Below are 23,348 nucleotides of genomic sequence, written 5' to 3'. Positions count from 1 at the left end.
CCTCAAAGTCTTCCTTGTCGGCCAAGACTAAATCCTCAGGTTGATCTCAGGCTGTGATCTACCTCCAAGCCATTATAAATGTTGCAAAAGTAAACTCGATAGGTTAAACCACCCATTCCTTCTAACCTTAGAAATATTCAACTACAATGTGCATAATTGCCTCTTTGACTCTGGCATGTTGACGAGCATCATGCCCTGGTTAGTATGAAAGAAACTAATCATCCAACCTGAGAAAAGAGATGCGAAGATCATTCAACTAGATAGGTCCCAAGTCCCTGCCGTTGTCGAATTGAGTAACATGATAATCAGGCTATCTTCCGATTCTCAGGTGCATCAGTGCATTGACATAATTGTGGTCGACATCCCGGAAGCCTATGGGTTACTTCTTAGTAGGGACTGGTCTTGTAAACTCCAAGGCTACTTTTCCACAGACTGGTCCCACTTGTGGTTGCCCTATAAAGGAAAGAACAATCAAATTAGATTCAACAATGAGCCTTGCATGAAACACACTGTCACCGAACTCGAAGGCTCTAAAGAGCCGATTAGCTTCGTTCAAGAAGAGCTAAGGGTGTGCTTTCTCGAGACAATAATGGGTTGTTACTAATTCAAACTGTTAACCATTCCCCCTGGTACTTGGCTAGAGCTCCCATCACACACCCTGGCCGATGAAAATGAGATCTGCACTCTAAATATGCACACTCTAGACCCGCCCGTTCTTAATGATCAAATCTAGACACTATATTATGACGGGTCCAAGACTCACGATGGGGCCAGAGCGGGCTGCAACCTCATGGATCCCAAAAGGAAAAGATTTTTAATTTCTTGTAGGTTAGAGTTCCAATGCACTGAAAACACCGCAGAGTATGAGGCACTGATCCTCGGCCTCAAGAAAGCTATAGATCTGAAAGCGGAGTGTTTGAAGGTGATCGGCAACTCTGAAATCATTACAAGCCAGGTATGGAACATAATTCATTGTTTATCACCACACCATAAGCCTGATCAATTCTTTTAAATATTTTAATATTATTTTTGTTCCTAGATTCAATAATGTCGTTGTTGATACTCTCGCAAATGTAGCGGCCAAATTTACACCCCTTAGGGATGGTTTTCCAATTGAAATTGTTTATAAACAGATCGTCCTTGGTAACATAACTAACATATGTGTTGACAATGATGACCAACAGATACTGGAGTTCATGACGAACGTGGAGGTGTTTAAATACGTAACCATCGAGGAGGAAGAACATGAAAGGTCCTTGTAGGAAGAGGCAGACTTGCGTAATGGAAACCCCATACCTAAAGGAGTGGTCACGCTAGAAAAGTTATTTGATCTACAAAACCGCTTCCGGGGCCTGCCAAACACCAAGACACAAAGTTCCACCCTTTCACATGAATAAATCAACCTTGGGACTGAGTCCAACCCCAAAACATAGGGTTGGGATGTTCCTCCGAGGAAAGACATGCTCTCATCAACTTGTTCAAGAGGTACCACGACATTTTCGCTTGGACATATGATGATCTAAAGCCTTATGATACACGAATCATCCAACATGTCATTCCTACGAAAGAAGGGGTCAAACCATTTCAACAGAAGTTGAGGAAAGTGCATCCCACATTAGAACCCCTCATCCAAAAGGAGCTCAAGAAGTTGTTAGATTCCCACGACATCTTTAAGGTTAGACATTATATGTGGGTTTCGAACCTTGTATTGGTATGGAAAAAGTCTGGAGAGATATGTTTGTGCATCGATTTCCGAAACCTCAACTGGGCATCAGACAAAGACAATTACCCAATCCCTTCCATGGAACAGATCCTCCAACAGTCTCAGGTTCGGAAATATTTTCCTTGCTTGATGGTTTCTCTAGTTACAATCAAGTCCTGGTAGCCAAACCAGACCGGATAAAAACAACCTTCAGGACGAAGTGGGGAACATTCACATTCTGTTGCATGCCTTTCGGACTTATTAACGCTGGGGAAACATTCCAAAGAGCAATGAAAATCGCTTTTAGGGGTTTAATGGGCCAAAGTGTGGTGGTTTACCTCGATGATGTCACTCTCTTTTCGAAAAGAAGGTCTGAACACCTCCACCATTTTAAACCGATTTTCGAATGGTGTCGGAAGTATGGGATTTTGCTTAACCCCAAGAAGAGAATATTCGCAATTTATAAGGCTAATCTCCTTGGACATATCATCACCAAATACGGAATTACCATCGATCCTGACTGTGTGAAATCTATAGCACAAATTCCTCTTTCGAGCAGCAAAAAAGGTATGCAATCTTTCCTTGGTAAAATCAATTTCCTTCACAAATTTATTTCATATGTTGCCCAAATTGTTAAGCCGTTGCAAAACATGATCAAGAAAGATTTAGTGTTCAAGTGGAACCTAGAAGAAAAGGAGTCTTTCGATCGTATCAAGAAAGCTATCACTGAGGCCCCTCCCTCTTTAGCCTTGACTTCAGCAGGGACTTTATCTTATACACTTTCACCTCAAACTAGTCCTTAGTCATCATCCTCATGCAAGAGGATGGCAACAATGATGAACATCCTATATATTTCATGAGTAAAGGACTGCAAGGTGCATAACTCAACTACCTCAACATAGATAAGCAGGCATATGCATATACAAAGCTTTGAAACACTTCAGATAGTACATTCTCAAAAACCATGTCATAGTGATGGTTCTCCACCATGCTGTCAGGTCACTCTTCGTACAACAAGAGCTTGGCGAGAGGAGAGCCAACTGGATGACTTCTCTCCAGGAATATGATTTGGAGTTCAAACGCTCGGCCTCCTAAGAAAAATGTACAACCAAAATAAACTTTATAAGAACCAATAGGATTCAAGATGATGATTGCAACCATGAGGGATGATTCACCATTTTTGGAGTAAAAAAGTAAAAAGATTAATAATAAAAAAATAAAACTATTTTTTCAACTTGTATTTTCAACTTATCTCCCTAAGGTTTTACTCAAATTTTGAGCAAGAGTACTCGTTGGATGCAAAATTTAATTCCTCATCCAAGGAGTACCCATGTTTCATGTTTCATACTTTCGATGGACCCTGCTACACCAAAAATGAGAAATACATGAAAATACATGATTGCAATCACGTTTTTCATGTATTTCTCATTTTTCGTGTAGCAAGGTCCATTGAAAGTATGAAACATGGGTACTCCTTGGATGAGGAATCAAATTATGCATCCAACGAGTGTTTCCTCTCGAAATTTGAGTAAACCCATAGCGAGATAAGTTGAAAATACGAGTTGAAAAAATAGTTTTTTCTTTTTTCCCTCTGAAATTTGATGATGTCATCTAATCTTATTTTATTGTTTCCACTATTATTTTATAATTTCCTTAGGAGGCCCATTTTAGACCTCAAAAATCCCCTAATGTTGTTGAAGCCGCAAACCAACGAGGCGAGGAGTCAGAAGGTTGGGAGCATGAGATGGAAATGTGTCAGAATGAACTACTATGCTCCCATGACTCCTCGTCATGGTACTATGACCTAAAGCAATACCTAGGGCAAGGGACCCTACCGCCTACCTTGTCCGCAAAGTAGAAGAGGGCAATAAGGCTCAAAGCCACTTCATATCAAATGGTTCAAGGTAACCTGTTTCGAAAACACCACCTTGGCGTGCTACTCAGATGTTTGGAATATGACGAAGCCTGCCAGGTATTAAAGGAGTTGCATGACGGACCAGCAGGGGGCCACTACACTGGAAACACCACTACCCACAAGATTATGCAAGCATGATTCTACTGGCCCACGCTCTTCAAAGACGTGCATGCTTATGCTTGGAAGTGCCCCATCTGTCAGAAGCACGCAGGAAGGCAGGCTCGGTCATCTGCCCCTCTCCAACCCATAGCGGTAGAAGAACCTTTCCAACAATGGGGGTTGGATGTCATTGGGGACATCATGCCAAACTCGTCAAAGCGACATAAGTATATACTCATGGCCACTAACTATTTTACCAGGTGGGTTGAAGCAATTTCGTTACGAAAAATCAACAACGAGGTAATATATTTTGTCAATCAATACATTGTGGCTAGGTTCAGTGTTCCAACCTCACTTGTGTTTGATAACGCTACATATTTTTCGTCTTTAAGACTTTATGGTTTTCTTTGGAAAAAAACATTGTTTTAAAACACTCAGCCAACTACTACCCTCAAGGGAACGAGCTAGCAGAATATACCAAAAAAAACCTCATCCGCATCCTCAAGAAAACCTTGCTATCCCACCAGAGAAATTGGCACAATGCCCTCAGCAATGACTTGTGGGCCAACCAAGTTACACCTAAACCGTCCCTCAGAACATCCCCTTACTTTCTAGTTTATGGGAAAGAAGCCATCCTGCCACTGATCCTTTACCTATGTGCCCTCCAATTATCTCAAGAATCACAATGCTCCCATTTCTCTACCATTCAAAACAGCATCAACACGCTCCTTAAATTGGAAGAGGAAAGACAAAAGACTGGGGAGAAGTTTTTTGTTCACCAAAACCAAATGAAGAGATAGTTTGACAAGAAATCCGTAGAAACCCGCGAATTCAGTGTAGGGGACCTAGTTCTTAGGTGGGATAGAGCCCATGAGGACAAGGGAAAACACACCAAGTTCCTAGCCTTATGGATCAGTCCTTTCCAAGTCAAAGAGAAAATTGGCCATCACACCTATAAGTTGCAAACCCTAGGAGGGAGGGTTGAACCCCTTCTTGCAAATGACCAAGGTCTCCAATTCTACTTCACTTAGCAGCTCTCATGGCTACTAACACACCTTGTATTGTAGTTCCCTTTTGATATTTCTTTTCCGTCAATTTTATCTTTTCAGTTTTGTTTTGAATTGTGTTTTGCCTTGAATAAAGAGTTTGGGATGTCAACCTACAGTTGAAGTAGCCCTACACTCTGGTTCAGATGGTTTCTTTCTAGAATCACCTTTTGACCGAACCTTAAGTCGTGACCAAAACAGACTACTGAAACTTATTGTAGTGGGGAACTCGATGTCATCCGCGATCCCCTATCTTACGTTGATCTATCCCAGTTGCTAACTTGGTCTGAACTGTGTGATGTTCTAGCTCACCCATTGGTTCGAAGATAGGGGAAGGTGAAGAAAACTTTTGAGCATATACATATTTTAGAATAACAATAAGGTCTCTGAAAACAAACAAAAAAACCTTTTTGCAAGTTTCCCTCGTCCGCCCAGGTTTACATAGCCACATCAATAAGTTGCAAATAAGCACAGCTGAATAAGTGCCAATGAGCACATAAATTAACTAATAAGGGCTAAAGGACTAAGAAAGGATTCTTGCACAAAGAGGTGAAGCAACGACTCCGCCAGGGTACTATCCAAGCTCGTTGGCAGCGGAGCAACGTTTCTGATTTCTAAGTAGTGACTCTGTCGAGGTACTGTTCAGGCTCGATGGCAGCAGAGCAACACCGAAGTACTGCAACTATTATACTAAAAATCCTTAAAGCTCATATCATTAATTTTCCTCCCCCTCCCCTCGAACCAACAGGAATTTATATAATTTTGTGTGTCAAAGACCGAATTTTAGCAACTTGAGACAACTGACCAATGTTAAGGAGGGACCTCGAATCATCAGTGTGACCCGCAACTCTATGGGGCAACACTCTTCGAGGCCCACCTTAAGACAAGAAATGAGACGTCTCAAGATCCTAGAGTCCTACCAATGAATCGCAAATTGTTGTATCCGCTGCAACAACCCCTAAAAAATTTCCAACTCTTCAAAATTTCGGAGCCCCTTTACCTTTTCAATATATTCCACCCATCCTTAGAGTCTACTCAAAAGCCCGAAAAACTAGAAGAGTCACAAAGGAACCTAAGTCTGAATCAAGCCAAGTCCTTAACCAAGTCTAAGTCACCAAGTCCCAACACCATGATGTTACCAATCCCTCTCTTGCGACTCATGCGACCTTGCTGAAAAGTGGAGTCACATAGGTTGCATAGGATAACCTAACGAGATGTGTGACCTTCGTGACCTATGCGACCATGCGACCTGTAGGTCGCTAGGTCACAAAGGTCTCAGAGGTATCATCACCTAGCCATACGACCCATGCGACCCTAAAGGTCGCAAAGGTCACACATTGCCCCAACTCAGGCCAAGTGACCTATGCAACCCCACACATGCGACCAAAGCTATTTATATCGGCCTCGACCGCTCATTTAGTAATGCTTCTTTGGTCGCACGAAAGGTAGGGAAGCTCTACGACTGGGCGACGTGCTCAACTTCTATAGGTTGGTGACCTTTCTGCTTCCCCAACAATAATGTTTTTCTTCCAGGTGTCATCCTCCTTAACTTCGACTTTGCAGTTTCCCAATCAGAGGGGTTTTATCCACAACCTAACCACTTTTTTCTTTGTAAATCCTCTCTTACTGTCTATGAAGTCTGGTAAACCTCCCTAAGATTCTCCCATGCCCATTTCTGCCCCTTAGCTAACCTTCTTTCCCTGCAAGTCGGCCCATTTTCCCCTAGGGAGTTCCAGAGACCCCTCTGAAACCGCATTCGTATTCTCGGATCACCCAAAATGCAGGTCGCACGGCTTAAGGCCACGTTAGGCAAAACCATGTGACCTATGTGACTTGTGACCCTTACTACCTACAAACCATGCGACTTGTGCCCTGAGGCTTAACTTACTCAGTCACTAGGTCACACCCTACTCCATGCGACCCCTGCGACTTGCCAAAAAAACCTCTCCTAGTCTCTAAAAGCTACAGTTTATTTTTTAACACTCTATTTCATTATCATGTCGTCTCTCTCATCGTGGGATTGTTTGTTCGATATGCCAGTGACGTGGATCTCAATTTCATCTCCATCTCCTCTTTCGAAGATGAGATGGCACCTCCTACTATGAAGTCTGCCCGTAAGAGCTCTAAGAGTAGTTCACAGGAAATCCATCAGTATGAGGAACTCCCTATCTACGGGGAAACAGCCTGCAATATTAATAAAAGCACAAGGCTCTCCTAGTATCACATTTATGAGGAGTTCCCCAAGCCATGCATACCAGAGACACAGGAGAACTTCTCATTGTAACTAAACGTCAAGAGATCCAAGCTCCACAAGGTAGCATCACACCCGCCAATTTTCTCGTGTGCTGAAACAATTGACTGGATCATACAAAGAACAAACACAGATTTATGGACAGTAAGGGACCATACTGGCGCACCGCTCTTAGCAATCACCTCCACAGATATTACTACTTACTACAGGCTTCCTAAGAAAGAGGAAACTTTCAAACACTCGGTGGCTCTCCGGCTTTGTGACTCCTACTAAACACATCCTTAGAGAATGGTGGGAGGACCTGTCCAACTTCCGGGTTAGGGTAGACCAAATTTATAGGACGGACAGACTGAGAAAGGTCTATCAATTGATCGCTGCCATGATGAATCCTTTGTATGGGAGAGAAGACTCTGATGTATTCCATAGTACATGGGTCCCCATCATGTACATTGTCGCCACCCGTGGAACAATTTTTAACTAGGCCAACATTCTTGTGTTGACCTTGAGGAAAATATAATTGCAGCAAAGCAGCCAAAGCCAGATCAGCCACCAGAGTTCCATATGGCCTCATACCTTCTAGACGCAGTTTCTGCAAGGAGCTAGTTCGACAACTAGAGCTACAATTGGAACGCGTTTGCAGCCAGCCCAGTACACCATCATTACAAGATCTTTTGGGACACCAACTATAAGGGTATGATTGATGTTATTTCTGAGTCATTTATTGCCCCATTATATCAGCGACTGTTCGAGGAAGAACCACCTTGTATGTCGAAGAGGACCATGGAAACCATTGTCAAGGTGGCGAATTGGTTCTCGATCCAGGAGGGTACATTTATTAGAGTTTTCGGTTCCTATAAGGCCCCACATGCTCTTCCCAAGTTCACCACAGATAACATGCTCTTGCGGGAAGTATGTTACCAGATGACGCAAGGTTTCTTGAAAATACTAAGCAAAGGAAAGAAGAAACCATGGCCAACCTTCCCTCTTGTCATCGGGGCCTATGTGGTAAAAAACTTCAAACAAGTGGAGGCACAATATGAGGCTTTAAAGGTGAGTCGCTTTGTGACCTTGAAATATCACACATATGACCTCGAGAAGGTTGTAGTTTCTCACTGCAAGAGAGCTAATTTTAACTGGTCATATTCACATTCCAGGCAAGATCATGAAGATGGAGTCAAGAATTGGTATAATGCCACTAGGGAACTCAGCCCCAGTGAGCGACAGGCAAGAGACGAGGAGCTCCTCGAACACTCCTAGGAGAATGTTAGCTTAAAAGAGAGGTCATCCACCTTGAAGAAGAATCAAGAGAAATAGAAGGAAACTTGGAAACTCAAGAAGCAGAAGGAGAAAGAGGTAGAATATGTCCCAAGTGACCCAGAAAGAGTGGAAGATAATGAGATGTTGAAACAAAGGAACGCAGCCATGGAAAAGAAGAAACAAGAGCTCAAGAGGAAAAGGGAGGAAGAGATCAAACAATACCAAGAGTCAAGTGACCAGGACCAGCTCGATAAGAAGAGGCGACAAGAAGAGGTAGAAAGGAAAAAGCAGCTGGAGGAAAACCAACAGAAAGAGAAGAGAGCCAGGGAAGATGAAGAAAGGAAAAAGCAACTGGAGGAAAAGCAACGGGAAGAGCAGAAAGCCAGGGAAGAAGAAGAGAAGAACAAGCAGGAACAAGAGCTAAAGGAACAATAATAAAAGTTCAAGCAGACCAAGAAACTCAAGAGGAAACAGGAGCAAGCTGAGAAAGATAAGAAGTGGTTAGAGGAATAACGGAGGAAGAGAGAATAAGAGGAAAGGAGAAAGAAGGAGCAGGGAGAAACCAGTAAAACAGCTGAGCTAGACCCAGAACAAATCAAACTAGCTCCATTAGATGTTCCTCCTTATACTCCCTCACCGGACGACATCTTCCCTTGCAAGAGTTGGGCTTCCTTGAAGAAGAAGAAGAGGTACTGGATCTCACCAAGCTCACCTTTGACCAAGTTAGCCTCAAAATCAGGCAAGAGAGGAGGAAATGTTATTCTAGAAACCTTGCAGAACCCCTGTTGGTCACCACAGCTAAATAAATTGTTCTTGACACCATAGTTAATCCTGAGATGATTGCCTCAACTAGAAATACATTTGTGACCGCGACTAAGCATAATGTGGCTAGGATGAGCAAACAAATTTCGGAGCTCCAAAACAGGCTTTACGCATCAGAGCAGAAGGTCGCTAGGGCAGAACAAGACAGAAAGAGGGTAGATGAAGAAAATGTTGCCCTCCGCTTATTACATTCCAGTACAATGGAACTACAGGCAGCGATCAAAGATGAGGACGAGATGTTTAGTGAATCCATGGAGATGGTCTATGAAGAGATGTAAAAACTACATAACATGGTGGCACCGATATTGGCCATACAAACCCATACAAAAGAGAGGGTTGCTATGCTAAAAGAGGTCGTTACCACTCTAGATATTATACACGAGTGGTTTGTCAAGTATCTGGGGGCATCGACGATAGTCCCGAAGAAGGATTGAATCACCATGCAAAATGCCAAAGTCCAACTACGCATCAAGATCCAGTCAAAGTTCAAATTGGCCAAAGATGTAGATAGAGCGTTGGCTTCATATAGACACCTTTTTAGCAGTCTAGAATCAAGGATCGAGGTCCATGGAGTCTCGTGCATCGAAGAAGTTGGGCATGTGAGAAAGCATGAAGACATCTCACGGGAAGTTTAGGCATTTGTCGACATATATATGCAGGCTGCCCACATAGATGACCTACTTGTTACAAAGGAGAATATCACACGCTATGTGGTTGAACCAGTAAGGACGTATACAAAGCTGGTAACCGTGGGGAATCATGTGAATACCAAAAGGACCACTCTCATACTGGATGCCCTTGAATTCTTGCACAAACATGTTGAGGAACAACCACAGATCACCTCCATTGTAGCCGAATACAAGCTTTGGCACGCTTACCTAATGGAGCAACTCCACCTAGACATTCCTGAATTTCCTATTGTTAAGTTGATAGAGTAGATTTTGCTCATTTTGTGATTTTGGCAAATTAAGATAGGATAGGACAATTTTGGAATGTGAAGAGTCATAAGCAAGTCTAAAGGTCACAAGGTAGTTGAAAGGTCATGAGGAATCCCAAGGGTCAGGGGTAGGCCAAAGATCACCCTCATTTTATAAACACACCCTCATGACACATTGTAACATGACCTTTTTTTTTAGCTAACAACTAATTTTGGGACAATATTGTTTGAGAGAACTTATGCTCTTCTGATATATGCAAGGAGTAATTGTTATTTTCCACTATTGGATTGCACAAATACTTTATGTTGTGATGCCATGGGTATTATTTTCTCGATGGATCAAATGTTCCTGAGAGTTCTTTGATACATAGTCTATTCTTGTGTTGTCTTGTGCTACGAACTATGTTTTGCTATGCATGGATGGTATATGACTTGCTAACTCTATGCTTCTATTGGTGAATTGCTTCATTGATATTGGCGTAATCTTATCGTAAACTGTGTGTTTGCTTATGCTTATAGATGCTTGATTATTGTGAACTATTTTATAGTTGTTGAGCACTTTCTTATATAGACATGATCTTATCTGAAGTCTGCTAATGATTACTTTACATAAGGTTTAGGTTATTTCTAATCTTGTTATTCATGTTTCTCATGTTATAAACATTTGTCAGTTATTTCCTTGTATTTATTGAGGTTCATGTGTTCAATTGAGTCTATATCCCACCTCTGTCTGAAGCGAACTCAACCCATTTGAACGGCAAAGATCACCCTCATTTTATAAATACACCCTCATGACACATTGTAACATGACTTTTTTTTTAGCTAAGGACTACTTTTGGGACAATATTATTTGAGAGAACTTATGCTCTTCTGATATATGCAAGGAGTAATTGTTATTTTCCACTATTGGATTGCACAAATATTTTATGTTGTGGTGCCATGGGTATTATTTTCTTGATGGATCAAATGTTCCTTAGAGTTCTTTGATACATAGTCTATTCTTGTGTTGTCTTGTGCTACGAACTTTGTTTTGCTATGCATGGATGGTATATGACTTGCTAACTCTATGCTTCTATTGGTGAATTGCTTCATTGATATTGGCGTAATCTTATTGTAGATTGTGTGTTTGCTTATGCTTATAGATGCTTGATTACTGTGAACTATTTTATAGTTGTTGAGCACTTTCTTTATATAGACATGATCTTATCTGAAGTCTGTTAACGATTAGTTTACATAAGGTTTAGGTTATTTCTAATCTTGTTATTCATGTTTCTCATGTTATAAACATTTGTCAGTTATTTCCTTGTATTTATTGAGGTTCATGTGTTCAATTGAGTTTGTATCCCACCTCTGTCTGAAGTGAACTCAACCCATTTGAATGGCAATTAGGCCTACATATCGGACGAGATCCCTAAATTAAACAGTGCAGGGTCTAGGTGGGATCCTACACCGGGGAGATCCCCTTTACTGTTGGTGAAGAATTCTTGCCCATCAACGGACCCAAACTCCCATCCTCACGCATTTAATATGAAGAGACCTCAAAATTACGTCATCATAACTTGAAACAATGGTATGGCACACGTGTCCCATGCTAGGCCAAATGGAGGGCAAGGCTTGTTCTCCAAAGGTCACCTCCATCTTTTCCACACAAATACTCTGCATGCCACTCATTACCTCGCCCAAAACCCTGCAACCATAAAATTGTTTCATGGACACTTTCGATGTTCTATGGCCAGTAAGACACCCCCAATGGGGAACCTTGCCTTTGCTCGGTTCTTATCCTATTCAACCCACTGTTTCATTTCCTGGATATGATCCTGACATGTCCACTCCGATCACTCCAAATCTAATCCTACATGTCTCTCACAACTTCCCCAACTGGCTAAATAATCAGTTGCCTTATTGTCTTCCCTCCTTGTATGCGTGGGGATAACATAGTCAAAAGTGATAAGTGAATCTCTGATATTATTTACCACCTCCTGGATATGCCAACTATGAATAAGTTTCTCTAGCGAATGACCTAATAAAAGTTTGTTCACAATATTGACCACTATCTAGGAGTCCCCATGAATCTGTATCAGTCGTATCCCTTTCCTCACTGCTACTTGCAAACCTTTCTCCAACACTCACAATTCTGCCATATTATTTATAGCCTTCCCACACGAAAATGCAAAGACATGAACGGGATTCAATTTCTCATCCCGAAAAATCCCTTCGATACCTGCTTCACTTGGGTTACATTTTGAGGTCCCATCGAAACTCAATGCGATAAAGGATTGTGCAAGAGGTTGAAAAAAAAAATCCCCATAGAGTCCTCTATTTTGAACCTTCTATAGAGTAAGGACTTTGTTTGCTTCAATATTTAGTTTTTTTAAATAAGCACCTCATTTTCCTCCATTTGCTCAGCGGCCGATTCCGGAGGGAATACTAACAACGTTTCTCTAATATTTTTAAATATCAACTCTTGCAACATTTGGATAAGTCGGCATTTACCTTCAAATACTCTCATATTCCTCTCCTTCCACAGATTCCATAAGGAGAAACCTAAAATTAGATGCCAAGCTTTCGATATCAATGGATGTTTAAACTTTGTTCGAAACCATTCTTCCAACTAATTCTTTATATCTGTTGCAATTAGTAAAACTCGTCTAAATATATGATGAACAAGTTGCCATATTTTTTGTGAAAGTAATTAATATATGGTCTATTGTTTCTACTTCTTGTAAACATAATGAGCATCTAAATAGACCCTCAAAACCTTTCCTTTAATGATCGTCCCCAAGCTATCATCCAAAGGAAAGTTGAAACTTTGGGCTATCCACCGTTTTTCCATATATTTCCCCATATATTTGTGTCCACCTTATAGAAAAGGCTCAAGTTTGGCATCTCCCCCAACGTAGCCTACCCTGTTTGAAAGAGCTTCTTATCCTTCTACTTTGAGGAATTTGTTGAAATTATTCTCAAGTAAGAGAATCATTCGAGTTTTCCCAATCATCCGATGTTTTCCACTATTGCCAACCATGTGGTGTACCCAATGTTTTACAACTCGGACTCGGATTCGGACTCGGCCGAGGATCGACTCGGACTCGGATTCAGACTCGGTAATGACTCGGCCGGCTCGATTTCAATGACTCGGTCGTTGTAAAAAATACATTAAATATTTATTTTTTTATAAAAAAACATAATTTTAAATATTTTAAACATAATTTTAAAGATTTTCATTCAAGTTTCCAAACACACAACATTATAATATACATGGAAGACAACATATGATCAAAGTAGGCTCATGAACCAATCCATTATATCAAAATGGTACGGTGGTACCCAATGGCAATAGTAAATACTAAATACATAGTCAACTGTAGTCTGTCATACATGATCAAAGACTCAAGAGTCAAAACAAAATACAAATAACCAAGGAGGCTAGTAGCTACTGCCAGAGGAGCCAAGATCATCTCGACCAATCTCTGGATCATCATCATCAGAGTCAGACAAGGGGCCCCATGGCTCCTCCTCATCATCATCGTCTCCAACTGCAACTGTAGAAGTGGTGCCAGTACCACTAGGCTGTGCAGCAGATGCAAGCTGAGATAGAGTACAAATGCGGCTGCGCTTCTGTCGTGGCTGAGCAGAGGAAGGCGAAGCACCTACAACTGGAGTCCTACTAGCTGGCTGTGAGACTGAGGCTGGTGGATCGGGATCTGCATTCAACTGAACACGCTGCAGTGGATCTTCAACATCAATTTCATCAAGATCCTCATCAGGATCAAACTCTGGTAGACGACTCTCCACTACCCAATCTGATGTTGGATCAATGTCTTCCAACACAATGGGATCTGAATCAGGTCTTTTGTTCAGCAATTGGTTCCGTCTGAGCCGAAGGTTGTATTGGACAAAAACTAGATCATTCAACCGTTTTTGATCCAAACGGTTTCTCTTCTTTGTGTGAATCCTCTCAAAGACAGACCAATTGCGCTCACACCCAGATGCACTGCAAGTTTGACTCAAAATACGAATTGCAAACCTTTGCAATTCAGGGCACTGGCCACCAAAGGCCTCCCACCATTGTGCTGCAAAAAACATAGGAGTGTAATGAATTATGAGTTAGATGAAGGCTGAAGCTCAACAAAATTACAAATTATATCTAACTTTCAAATTATAAATGATTTAACAAACTTTAATAAAAAAAGTAAAACCATTAAGAAATTGAAAATTGAAATTTTTGTTTACCTCGCTCATCTGCTTCTCTTGCAATCTTTGCTAGGTTCTTCCCAAAGGTACCTGTTGCATTGCTGAAGGATGTGACCTGCTGATGTATCAGCAGCTGATCAGACTCCGATGGGACCATGCGCTCAATGCAATCAACCAGTCCATCTCTGACCTCCCCCCTCAAAGCTCCTGACTCCTTAGCTTTATAATGATACCGTGGGTTCAAAAAATACCCAGCTGCATGTATAGGGCGATGGAGTTGATTGTTCCATCTTTCATCAATGATTGCCCAAATGGGCCCATACTTTGCCACTCTATCCTTGTATGCTGTCTTTATTTGCTCCTTTGCTTGATCCATAGCCTCATAAATGAAGCCCATAGCCAACCTTTCCCCATCCACCAACCGCAACACCTTAACTAGTGGCTCAGCAACCTTCACAATCTCTGCTGCCTTTTTCCAAAAAGTTTCATCATGGACTTTCCTTTTCAATTCTCTGCCTTCTGGTTTGTTAGACCAACTGCTTTGATTCCAATCATCACTGGAAAACATCTTTTGCAAGTTTCTATGTTGGGAAAGCATAGATTGCAATGTCAAAAAATGTGTAGCAAATCTAGTGATGGCAGGCCTAATAATATCCTTGCCTCCAGTGTGTTTCCTCATGAGACTCAAAACCAGTGTATGATTGTAGATAAATTTTGTTATGCTTTTGGCATTATCTACAGTGTTTCTGACCCAATCTAATTTTCCAATATCCTCAAGCATGAGGTCTATGCAATGTGCAGCGCATGGGGTCCAAAAGATGGTCTTGTGTTTTTCCTCTAACAGTCTACCAGCAAGAACATAGTTAGAGGCATTGTCTGTGATGATTTGAACAACATTAGCCACCCCCACATCCTGAATAACCTCATCCAATAGCTGAAACAACAAGTGGCCATCTTTTACCTTATCAGATGCATCAACTGATTTTAAAAACATGGTTCCCTGTGGGCAGAAGACAAGAAAGTTTATGATGGTACGGTTTCTTTGATCAGTCCATCCATCTGACATGATGGTACACCCTGTTCTTGCCCATGATTCCTTGAAATCTTGCAAATACTCATTAATTGATGTAATTTCTTTCTGCAAACGAAACCCCCTTAGCTCTTGCATAGTAGGGCCTTTGAAGCCTTTTCCAGCAGCATGTATGGCCTCAAACATAGGCTCATAATATGGTGAACGAGCAGCATTAAAGGGGATATCAGCATCATACCACCATCTAGCTATGTAGTCACAAGCAGTCTCCCTCAATTCTTTCTTCCAATGGTCATCTAAAGTGGGCTGAGCAAGACCTTTACTAACTTCAGGACCATGTGCATCTGATGGAGAGGAGCCTGAGTGAGTGAAAAAACTTTTGATAGTCCCATCACCCTTCATTCTACCCTTTCCCTTATCTTGAACAGAAGCAAAAGAGGGAGGAACATAACGGAAAGGGTTTGATGCATCAGTTTGAGGGATAGAGGAAGAACCCTCAAACTCATAGTGGGGGTTGGCCTTGGCAGCCATCATTCTTTGTATCTCCCTCTTCCTCCCAATTTCAGCCTGTATCTCTTTTTGCCTAGTCTTTTCTGCATTAAATTTTTCAAAGCTTTCCAACAAATTCTTTCTAATCTCCCCAATTTCCTCAGATTTACATGCAGTAATATTGCCTTTAATCCCTGCCAAGTGTTGTTTCAGCCTATTAATCCCCCCAGGACCTGACTTAATTTTCCTATGGCAAAACTTGCAACACATCTCATCACCGTCCATTTCAACATATGCCCAAGCAGCATCTTTTGCTCTAGGTGCCATTTTTTGACTAGGAAAACAATCTGAAAATGAAAAAAAAAATAAAAATTGATTCAATGTTCATTTATTTGACTAAAAACACTCTCTAAGCTATCTTGATATGCACCTAAAATTTACTAAGTAAAAACAGATTTATAGAGGTGGAAAAAAATACCTCCAGGCACAAACTGCCTCCTCAAGCTTGCTCCAAAAATCAGCTCCTCAATGCTGCTCCAAATGGCTGCCCAAGAAGCTCCTCACTCCAGCTACAATGCTCCTCCAAGACTCCTCACTGCTGCTCCAAAACAAGCTCAAGAACTGCTCACTAACTCTCAAAGAAGACTCTCACTCAAATGCATAAGACTGCTGTGAGTGAAATGAGAGCATTTGGCTGTCTTAAATAGAGTTTGGGAGGGGAAATGGACCCCAAAAGCATTAAACAAATCACAATAACCCTTTCAGCTCCACAAACCCTAACTCACTTTATTAAAAAACAGCAAAAAAATCATTTTTTTTGGGTTAAAACGCTGCCACAGCCGGTTTGTAACGGTACGGCCGAGTCATGACGGGACCCGGCCGGGTTGACCGGGTCAGCTATGACTCGGCCGGGTCATTGGATGACCCGGCCGAGTCATAGCTGACCCGGTCAACCGAGCCGGGTCAAGGGCCGGGTCAATGCGGAGGGGTTTGAAACGGAACGAAACGGCCGTTTCCGTTTCGGTTCGGCCGTTTCGTAAAACTATGGGTGTACCCACATTTCCAGTTATCTGCCACTTTAAAAGCTCCTTGGGATTGTGTCCACCTTTTTATATAGTTGAGGTTCGCTTTTTCTGCTTGAGGGGGCATATTGTTGCCATGAGTTACAAACCTCAAATCCACAATATGACAGTAAATCATGGTAAATTCGAATTTAACATGGAGGTCATGGAGTTCATCCAACGATACATATGATCAAAACTCTATGTTCCACGGGATTTTTGTGCAAAATTTTGAATGCAAACAAATGGAGAAGTTCACGAATCACTACCTTTTGAGCCAAAAATATTGTTGTCTTTTTGTTCTGATTTCGCATGAATAATGAAGGGTGCTCTCCTTGGGCCCAATTTATCAGTTAGACATGATTGGAGAGGGGGTGTAGCCTGTTCCTATTTACGAAAACTAATATGATTGTAATTTAACGCTTCCAGGATAAAATGAAGATGGATAAACGTTGTGCTGGTTTTCATCTATTTCATCTTGTCCATTGCCCAAGGTATACGAGGTCATTATTAAGCAAATTCTAAGGGCTGCTTTTGAAGATTAGATCACATATTTTGAGAATACGATTGGTAATGCACATTCTTTAATTGCATATATATATATATATAGTTCTTGCTGATTTGAAGCCCTAATTTACAGATTCTAGAAGGGCCTAGTCAAAACTTTCCCACTCATTGGAAATTGACTCGCATAGAGAGTTGGAAATGGGGACAAACTTCAAAGTCATGATAAGAAGGAACCGTTGAGTGGGTTTTCCTGGAAATCATAGATTACCTCACCCTCTGATAATTAATTTGAATAAGCAGGGTATCCAATTTCTGGCAGATGTAACAGAACCAGACGTTTCCTCAATTTGAAACCAAGGATGTAGCAGACCCAGATGTTTCCTCAATTTGAAACCAAGGATGTAGCAGACCCAGATGTTTCCTCAATTTGGAACCAAAGATGGAAAATAGCAGATAGTCTGGAACTTTGGGGAGAGGACGAACAAATTTGGAGCCTATTCGTGCAGAGACTGCAACAGAGTGAAATAAGCGGGAAGAGGTCTCGGACAGGGGTGCGCTCTCCCCCCTTTAATCTTCATATTAGTAATGGATGGACTTAGTTTACATATCAAAGATGCGCAGGCACGGGGCATTTTCCAGGGCTTACACACCTCTAGACAGGTTTATATTACCCATTTGTTTTTTGTGGACGATATTCTAACCTTTGGCATTATATCCAGACCGCATTGGTCAGCACTGCACTATATATTTGAATATTTCTCAGATATGGAGCGGTTCTCAGATATGGAGCGGCTTCTGGACTATATTCAAATGGAGTGGGACGGGAACTACACCAAAATATCACCTTTGTAAATGGGCTGATCTAACAATACCAAAAGAAATTGGGGGATGGGGTTCCTCGTTTTCAGTATTTTTGGAGACTCAATGTTAATTAAATCCTTTTGGCGAGCCATGCAGAGACAGGGAATTTGCCGGGACATCATCCGGGATAAATACAGGAGACACTCGGATATTGAAAAGCTGTAAAGAGAGATGATTCCCACCAGAACACGGGGATCGCTGATTTGGAGAAGTTTCACAAAAATTCTCCACTGGTGGCGCATGAGGGTGGCCTGGGAGTTCGGTAAAAGGCACGAAATCTACAGAGACATACTTTGGACATTCTGCATATGGATGCATTCTTTTATCTCAGGCAATTAAAGGTTGGCATGAGGGATGGCCCAAATGGAAAGAGGTTGTAGAATTAGGACTGGTGAGACAAAGCGCCATTGAACGGCAAGAATATACAAATTGCCTTAGCCGGGCGGGCCTCATATTCAGTGATCGAGGAGATCGTATCACTTGGGCTGGGAGACTACATAAATAAGCTCCGATTGTTGCGGAAACATACCTTTTTAACATGAAGCAAGACTGGAGCTGCAATAAACATCATGGTTCTATAAGATCTGGAAGTGGAATATAGCCATAAAAATCATCTTATTTACTTGGCCGGTTTGGAGGAACAAAATCCTCACCTGCGATAAGCTCTTGAAGAGAGGATTTGTGGGTCCTGGCCCGTGTATTTTCTGCCGGGCATCATTAGAAACAGGGGAACATATCTTCTTCACATGCCCAACTACTCGTCAGGTTTGGAGTAATATTGCAGATATCTTACATATTCACATTAACTGGGCACTTAACTTTGAACAATGTATAAATATGTGGTCTGCAGGTTCTGGAAAACACAAGGAAGTGCCCCTTTATACTGTATGGGAAATTTGGAACGCCAGGAACAGGTATATTTTCGATCACAACTAGTTGATATTTCTCAGATATGTCACAGAACACTATCCTGGTCATTGGCAATTGATCTTGTGCATGCTCCACAAAATTAAATCATATGATTACATTAACTACCTTTTTTCCAGGTGGGTTATTCAATGGTGGGGAACAACTGGGCAGATGCGGGTGCGGGGTTGTTGTTAAGCTCAATGAACGCTTACAGTATAACATATCTTGCAATGGTGGACCTGATATCAATACTAGAGCAGAAGCTATGGCATTATGGGACTATTTGGTTCGGAAAAGAGAAACAGATTTGGTTCGCAAAAGAGAAACAGATGCACAACCTTTACATATATGGTGATTCTAAATCTCTGATAGATGACGTACAGGGGTTTACAGATTTCGGTCCTCCATCTTAGCTGGATGGATCTAAAAGATGAAACACATCCGCAGCTCTCTTATGAACTACACTATCAACCACATATGTAGAGAAGCAAAAATGGAAGCAGATGGACTGTCAAAAGCGTGACTCAAAGGAATATATAGAATTTTGAGTTTCTCCTTTGCGGAGGATACACGGATAAGGGAGGAGGGATAGATTAAATTGCCTTTTTTTTTTTTTTTTTTTTTTGGTTATATGCTCTTTTCACATATGAACTATTGGGACACTTCTTGATATGCTATATTTTCATTTAATATCATTTTAGAAGTTTTTCTCAAATATTTAAGACAAGACATGTAGTAAATGATGAAAACATTTTCTCAGAGGCACAAATATACTGGTCTTTACTATTTAATATAAAACTCATGTTTTTTTGTTCTGGAAAAAAGGTTGAGCAGTTTAGGAAGATAAAACAATCTAGACCAGAATTAGTTGCTCGGCAAGTAAACTGCACATTTAGGATACAAGCTACATTCTTTGGATGGTGGTAGAAACCATTTGGAAACTAAAAGCTTCTTTAAAAACTATATTTTTCTTCTGGTTATTCATTTCTAACAATGTCTTAACATAAAAAATAAGTAAGACTTTTCTTTTGGTTAGTAAGAGTAAGAAAAGAGCTTAGCAAGGGCTGGGAAGATGTGTACTGTGCAAAAGAAGCCAATAAGATCATAGAACACTTATCGTTCACTATTCATTCACAAAAGAGGCATGGAAGGAAACACCGCAAGTGACTAAAAGTAAAGACTCCTAGTAAAGCATTTATAGAGTTTCTCTCCCATAAGGCCATAAGGCTTTCCCATGTAAAGTTTCTCTCCCATAAGGCCATAAAGACCATAATGCTCTCCCATGTAGAGTTTCTTGGGCGTTAGCAACATATGGAGTTCTACATATTCACACTTAAAGGAGATTCCAAAATAACCGTTGACTGGATGATGGTAAAGTAAAGATTCAAAATTTGACCCTTTCTCCAATTTTGGAAAGAATCAACGAAAAGAAAATTTCACTAAAATTTCTTTTCCACACATTTGTAGAGAGTTAAATGTTCGGGTTGATGTTCATTCTAAAATAAACTCTATCTGTTAGTACAGGGATTTTTGCTACAAAGGAAAAAGAGGCAGGGTCCCAGCTCCCAGCCACTATTACAGGCTTATATGACTAACACCCGGTGATGAGATTAGCCATAGCAACTGGCCAAAAAGTGCAGGGGGTGCTGATAAATCTCTACTGTTTGATTTTTTTTTGTTTTTATTGAGAAGATTGTGATCCAAGCCTGTATTAGAAGAGCCTAAATGGCCATTGTTTATTTATGTATATAGTAATTAAACATTTCAGAGGAAGAACAGTAGTTCTATAGTCTTTTGTTAAGTTTAGATGCTTCCAAAATAAGTTTTTTAAAGTGATTTTGCGCTTTTTAACTTACCCATTCAGTATTTTTTATTAAAATATTGTGAGTCAGTGGGTTTTTTACAAAATCAGTAATCAACTCTAAGTCTATGATAAATTTTAATTGTCAAAATCAGATTAATTAATATAATTTCAAACACAAGAACATTGTAAATTGAGTGGTTTGGTATGAATTCAAATACAACCAAGTGATTACATTGATTGTTGGTGCGTTTTCAAATACAGTTTTATGCCAGTGCAAATACAGCCTTATGCAATAGGCTAACTGTTCCAAGTTTAGGAGGGTTTATAGACATTTTTTTATGTCAAATATGCCTGAAATAGGGCAGGAATTTGTTGGAATTTGTTCAGTGAACTCTGAAAAATCTTAGTGCTCTGAGAGTTTTTCAGTTAACTGAATATTGAAAAATAAATTTTAAACAAAAAAACATAATTTCACCAAAAATCATTTCACTAAATTCCAACTCAAATAATTAGACATTCCTCTTACACATTCCCAAACCTATGTTAGTGGTAAACCATAAATCTACAACAATGTGATTTCAAACAAGCACATTATAAATTCAGTGATAAACCATCAGTGACTAGAGCCATCACTGACCTGATTTCAAATACAAACATATTTCAGGGGTCAACCGTTAATCTATCATAACGATCTGATTTCAAACCAGCACATTATAAACTCAGTGGTCAACCATCAATGACTACAGCCATCATTAGCCTGATTTCAAATGCAAACATATTTCAGGGGTCAACCGTAAATCTATCATAACAATCTGATTTCAAACCAGCACATTATAAATTCAGTGGTCAACCAGCAGTAATTGCAGCCATCGTTGGTGTCATTTCTAATACAAGCATATTTTCGTAATAAATCAGAAGTCTATCATAGTATCACTTCGTACGGCCATCATTGGTGGGATTTCAAATACAAGCACATTGGGATTTCAAATACAAGCACATTAGAAGTTAATGTTACTTTATTTGAAATACGAAAATACAAGCACATTAGAAGCCCATTACAAGTTAATAGCAAAGTAATAATGAGCTTTTACCGTTATTGCACAACCAAAGCCAAAGCGATTCACGGAAAAGGTCAATGAGCGAAAGATAAAACCCTTATGTTGCTTTCAGAGTTAAATACTTCATTTGGAAAGATCATGGTAGACTTCAGATGCAACATACTTATATAAGAATGAATTGCACAACCAAAGCCACAGCGATTCACAGAGTTCAATACTTCATTTGGAAAGATCATGGTAGACTTCAGATGCAACATACTTACATTAGAATGAATTGCACAACCAAAGCCACAGCGATTCCCGTAAAAGGTCAATGAGCGAAAGATAAAACCCTTGTGTTGCTTTCAGAGTTAAACACTTCATTTGTAAAGATCATGGTAGACTTCAGATGCAACATACTTATATAGGAATTAAAGCATTGATGACAGGGTATGAACTCAGAAAAGATGCGGTCATTTTACAAGCCTGTCGCATGTAAATATCATCACACCAGCATAACACCTGCAAAACATATGATCAGTAATAACCTGTGCACCGTAAAGCTCTACATGTAAAGACGGCAAGCCTAGTCATCCAGACAAAACAGAGAAAATCATCTATCTTAATTTGTTTCTGTTGGAGGCCGCGCGAACGCGAGCCTCCGCTGCCACAAATTATGACGTGCACTCTCCTCAGTGGGAGATGCTAGGTAAACCCCCCTCCCAAGTGCAATGGAAGTGGTCTTCCTAGGCCATCGACCTTCTTGATCATCGATTGACCCCGCCCAGGTAAGTATGTTTCCTTCTTTCATATTTTCCCACTTTATACTCAACCTTCCCTAACTTTCCATTCCCAAGTTTGCATGTGGGATGCAACCATATTGTTTCTTTCAACATAAATTTGTATTTACATATAAAAACAAAATGCATTATGAAAATGATAACAACGAATAAAACCCGGTGACTTGCATAAGGGGGAGGCAGGGGAGGCACGAGTGGGAGGGGCATTGTTCAGCCTGGAAGGAAAAAATTATGTCACAATATGCTTGGGGACTTGGTCACACGACCAATAACCATGTTGGGTACATTGCTCTATTGAAGGGTTTGGAGATAGCTCTTGCAAAGAAAATATTCAAACTAACGGTTTTTGTGACATAATGTTTGTTATTCGAATGTTTGTTATTCAACAAATGATCATGGCCAAGAAGGTGTCAAGTTCAGACCACCCTCCCATTCTCCAAAGGACTATCCTAATCGCCTCTTAGTTCGAGTAGTTGGAGTTTTTTCACGTGTATAGGCATTAAATTCGATGGTTGATGCTTTGGAAAAAAACGGATCAGCATCGGGACAAGGCAGAATAGAGTTGGATCAAAGTTTTATTAATTTTGCCCCATCCCTTAATTATGATTGGAATCCCATGACGCATTAGCT

At 40.6% G+C, this 23,348-nt stretch overlaps 1 non-coding gene across 1 annotated transcript; it reads right to left on the bottom strand.

Annotated features, from left to right (window-relative positions):
• Positions 1-22,554: 22,554 nt before the first annotated feature.
• Positions 22,555-22,714, bottom strand: LOC149238080 (U1 spliceosomal RNA). The gene has a single exon (XR_016246825.1). It is a non-coding gene; the product is annotated as a U1 spliceosomal RNA (small nuclear RNA).
• Between the last annotated feature and the right edge of the window lie 634 nt (positions 22,715-23,348).

Source organism: Pinus tabuliformis, chromosome 8 (assembly GCF_031772625.1).
Source record: "Pinus tabuliformis cultivar Carrire ecotype Pingquan chromosome 8, CPIR1, whole genome shotgun sequence".
Classification (NCBI taxonomy): Eukaryota; Viridiplantae; Streptophyta; class Pinopsida; order Pinales; family Pinaceae; genus Pinus; species Pinus tabuliformis.
This window is presented reverse-complemented; position numbering and strand designations above follow the sequence as displayed.